This window comes from Staurois parvus, unplaced genomic scaffold (assembly GCF_062004578.1).
Source record: "Staurois parvus isolate SC_StPar_1 unplaced genomic scaffold, SC_StPar_1.0 ptg000152l, whole genome shotgun sequence".
Taxonomy (NCBI): domain Eukaryota; kingdom Metazoa; phylum Chordata; class Amphibia; order Anura; family Ranidae; genus Staurois; species Staurois parvus.
Window position 1 is genome coordinate 763,989 of NW_028317948.1, and position 5,041 is coordinate 769,029.

Consider the following 5,041-nt stretch of genomic DNA (forward strand, 5'->3'; position numbering starts at 1 on the left):
AAGAATCCTGGTCCTATTGGTCCACAGACCCAATTCATCATATTCCCGTGTTCTCTGCTGCCATGGCCAGGCATAGATATGATACAGTAATGCGCTTCATGCATTTCAGTGATAATACACTCCTCGGGGTGACCCTGAACATGACCGGCTCTACAAAATTCAGCCCCTCATAAACCACCTCACTGAGAAATTTGCAGATGTGTATACGCCCCAGCAAACATCTGTGGATGATGTAGGGAAATATGAGCTAGGGCTATTGATTCAGGTATACCATTTTGTATTCATTATGCTTGCATTGTGATTAGAGTTAGAGTGATGCTTTAAGTAGATGAAATTATTATGTCTCAAGTACATGTTATAAGAACTGTCAGCATTATTTTCGAGCTTATATGGAAAATTTTAAATGGTATATGTATGTAACAAGTACAACCACAAAATGTTACAGGAAGAACGCTAGACTGCAGGTGTCTGAAAAATATCGTACAAAACATAGATAGATGTTCAGATAAGAGATCTGGGGACACAGCCAACAATGGCCGGATGTACTGACTGAGGTTAACATTTTAACAGTTTAAGTAAAAGGTGCACCTTGTCTAGTATCTGGGTAGAAGTTAAAGGTACGCTTTACTATTGGATAATTTGAGTTTGTCTTACTATTGGATAATTTGAGTTTGTCTTACTATTGGATAATTTGGGTTTGTGGTTTTTGCCTTTATAAGCTGTAATGTACGTAATAAACTTTGCAATCTTCCTGTATCCGACCTGTGTGCCTGGTTACTTTGATTGCCCGATCGATCGAGCCCGTGCCACACCCAGACGCCGCGCGGCATATAAGAAATAAGAATATAAGGATTCCAGGAAAGAGGGAATTCCTAACAGCTGGTACCAGAAGTGGGGTCCCGCTAATCCAGGTGAGTAATATCGTTTCAATATACCTTTGTTATATTATGATATTGCCTTCTCTGGATACGGTGACGTCTCACGCAAAGTGAAACTGAAAGTAGTTTAGTGTTTTGTAAAGGAGGGGTTCTGTCTCGCTCCTAGAATAGTGTAGTTTAGTGTTATATGATGGAGGGGTTCTGTTCTCGCTCCAATAGTGAAGTCTAGAGTTCTGGCGGGGTTCTGTCTCGCGCCGTAAATAGAGGTTTTTTATTTTTAACTGCGGGTAGGGTCAGACTCGTTCTCCGCAGGTTTATCAGATCTGTGACAGTTTAGACTGCACAGACTGTACAGGAAACATTGAGGGGTTCTGTTCTCGCTCAATAAAGGAAAAGAGATAAAAGAGGCAGGGAAATACAAAACGGAGCTAAGTTCCGTTTTTAGGGAAATGTCTGAGGTGTGCCGGTGCTAATTGTATATAAAAGCAACATTGTATTGTGGATAATTGTTTGTTAAATGTTTGAAGTGTGAATTAGGCGTATTGCAAGAGTAACGTGTGACTGGTGTCCATATCCTTGTCTGCATCCTCATGTTTTTACTCATATTGTATATAGGATCTATATAATTTACCCTGTGTTATTGATTAATGCAAATTAACTGTTGAATTCATTGGTAGCAGATATTACGGCAATTTTTGGGGCTAATCCCAGTAGCTCGCGATTCTACACTGTAATAGACCTTTCCAATGCTTTCTTTAGCATTCCGGTTGAAGTAAATGCCCTGAACATGTTTGCTTTCCAATGGGACGATGGTCAGTTGACCTGGTCTTGTCTTCCTCAAGGCTATGGGGATAGTCCCGCTGCTTTCTCAATGGTATTGAAAGCATCTTTAGACAGTTGGGAGCCAAAGAGGGGATCCACCTTACTCCAATACGCAGACGACCTAATGGTCAGCCATGAAGACTGTGAGGTAGACTCAAGACACTTGCTAGATTACCTAGCCGGAAAGGGCCATTTGGCCTCAAGAAAGAAGATACAATGGGTACAGGAACAGGTGGAATACCTGGGTTGCCTGATTTCAGGAGGAGACAGGTCTGTCTCCCCAGCCAGGGTAAAAGCCCTAATGTCCCTCACACTGCCAACAACCAAGGCTGCAATGATGTCCTTCCTTGGGTCAATAGTGTATTGCAGGCAGTGGATACCTGACCGTTCCCACAATGATTCGATTCTCAGGGATACAACAAAACAAGAGGCCCCACAACAGATAGAGTGGACCCCGGAGAGGAAGGAGGCTTTTGGTAGACTGATCAGATCACTGACTAATGCCCCAGCCTTAACACTGCCGGACTATGAGAAGGAGTTTCAGCTTTCCAGTGTAGTGTCAGCGGACGCATTTGCAGCCGTACTCACACAGGAACACGGTGGGAAAAATAGACCAGTGGCTTACCTTTCTAAGAAGTTGCCTTGTGTGGTTTTGGGCATGCCTCATTGCCTTCAAGCGATGGCTGCTTGTGCAATGGCTGTAAAGGATGCAAGTAAACTGACACAGGGATCACCGACTGTGTTATACACTACACATTCAATAGCAGTGCTATTGCACAATATGACAACACAGCACATGACAGCACAGAGACTGAGTGGGTATGAAGTGATCTTTCCCAGCACTGTCAACTTGCTGTTTAAAACTTGTCCGGAAACGGCTCCGGTGCTTAGGTTGCTACACATGCTGCTAAATTTGGGTGAGACGGGAGGAGAAATGGTGACTGTACCCCCTCTACCTGACTGTGAGGAAATGGTGTTAGACAATACTTCACCCAGTGATGATCCAAAGGACATACCCCAATCGGGCAGTATAGATGTTTTTGTTGATGGCAGCTGTGTCAGACCAGATGATCATACCTACCAAACGGGTTATGCTGTAGTGATGCTACCAGACATAATCATTGAAGCCAAACCGCTTCATGCTAATTCAGCCCAGCAAGCTGAGTTAGTCGTTAACGCGCGCCTGTCAACCTTTTGCTGACCAAAGAGTGAACATTTACACTGACAGCAGATATGCATATGGGGTAGTACATGATTATAACATGATCCGTTAGCCAGAGGTAACAATTTAGCAGACAGAGCAGCAAAGGAAGCAGCCGTGTCCTCCACACCCACACACAACATGACATTGTTTATGCAAGATTTCAAGAACTCATGAGCAGGACAATAAAAGACAGACTGAAGAAAGCCACAGGGGGAACTTTAAAGAACTGGCTGCTATATCTCCCTGCAGTTCTTTACCAAAAAGACCACCCCTAATAAAGACTGGACTTTCCCCATATGAAATACTGATGGGTAGACCCCCAAATGACCGCCAAACCCCAGGTGACGAAACTAACCTTTCTGCTTTACAGGAGGAATACGTAAAACATCTGGTAAGTGTGTTATCTGAAAACCAAGAAAAGGTGTCTGTCACCTGTCCTCCTCTTTCCACAGATCCCACTCATCCATTCCTGCCGGGTGACAACGTCCTGATCAAACAACTGGCTGCAAGGAAAAAGATGGGACCCATTTTTCAAGGCCTATTTGAAGTCCTTAAAGTCGCCAGAACAGCAGTTCTAACTGACCAGACTCCACAATGGATCCATGCATCGAGGTTGAAGAAATACCTGGAAATGAGGGACTCCCCAAGAGGTTCGCCAGAACAAGAGAACACAGTTTCTATGCCCCTGACATCCCGCCCCAGAACTCTTGAAACTGATACCCCCAGCACAACAGCACACTTTTACCTGTTGGATGAATGGATACCCCACCCCATTGCGTCCCACTGACCCACAGACATTGGGTTATACATAACTGAGACTGTTAACATACATATGATCAGTATGCTAGAAGATCCATCTATTAAAACACTGAATGAACCTTCATCCACTTAGTGCACATTTTTGATTCAAAATGAGACTTACTGATGACAAATGAAAGAATCCTATAAGACATAGACAGCTTACATCCCAAAGGCCTCAAGACCCGGAGGAAGATGACTCTCAGGACAAAGGGGATTCCGAGATAACGGAGGACCCCCTTTCTTCTGACAACCAATCAAATAATGGAAGGTGCCAAAATATTCGGAAGTGGTACCGAGTTATTCCAAAGATTTATAAAATAATTAATTGCACTTTATACACTAGCACTTCTTTTTGCAGTTTTTATTTATTTAAAGTTTTCAAAAGAGGAGTGGGTAAGACTATGATGCTAGCAGTTAAGCACAAGAGCCCAGACTCCACCTCTCCAACAGATAGCTCCAGGCTTGCTTTGTTTGGACAATCCAGAGAGGAGTTGTGGTATTCTGAGTGATCATGTTGAACAAAGGTTCAATATGATCAAAGAGGGGGTTGTAGGGAAATATGAGCTAGGGCTATTGATTCAGGTATACCATTTTGTATTCATTATGCTTGCATTGTGATTAGAGTTAGAGTGATGCTTTAAGTAGATGAAATTATTATGTCTCAAGTACATGTTATAAGAACTGTCAGCATTATTTTCGAGCTTATATGGAAAATTTTAAATGGTATATGTATGTAACAAGTACAACCACAAAATGTTACAGGAAGAACGCTAGACTGCAGGTGTCTGAAAAATATCGTACAAAACATAGATAGATGTTCAGATAAGAGATCTGGGGACACAGCCAACAATGGCCGGATGTACTGACTGAGGTTAACATTTTAACAGTTTAAGTAAAAGGTGCACCTTGTCTAGTATCTGGGTAGAAGTTAAAGGTACGCTTTACTATTGGATAATTTGAGTTTGTCTTACTATTGGATAATTTGAGTTTGTCTTACTATTGGATAATTTGGGTTTGTGGTTTTTGCCTTTATAAGCTGTAATGTACGTAATAAACTTTGCAATCTTCCTGTATCCGACCTGTGTGCCTGGTTACTTTGATTGCCCGATCGATCGAGCCCGTGCCACACCCAGACGCCGCGCGGCATATAAGAAATAAGAATATAAGGATTCCAGGAAAGAGGGAATTCCTAACAGATGAGTCCCTCATTAACTTTACTCGCAGCCTTGCATCCCCAGCAAGCCTGCCAGATATGGGGTAAAATTGTATAAGCTCTGTGAGAGGGCCACAGGCTGTATGTACAAATTAAGGGTGTACAAGGGAAGAGAAAGCAAAG

At 42.8% G+C, this 5,041-nt stretch overlaps 1 long non-coding RNA gene across 1 annotated transcript; it reads left to right on the plus strand.

The window, feature by feature from the left end:
- The first annotated feature begins 238 nt into the window (after positions 1-238).
- On the plus strand, positions 239-4,778 carry LOC149463764 (uncharacterized). The gene is made up of 2 exons (XR_016312388.1): positions 239-911; positions 3,357-4,778. It is a non-coding gene; the product is annotated as an uncharacterized LOC149463764 (long non-coding RNA).
- Positions 4,779-5,041: the final 263 nt, after the last annotated feature.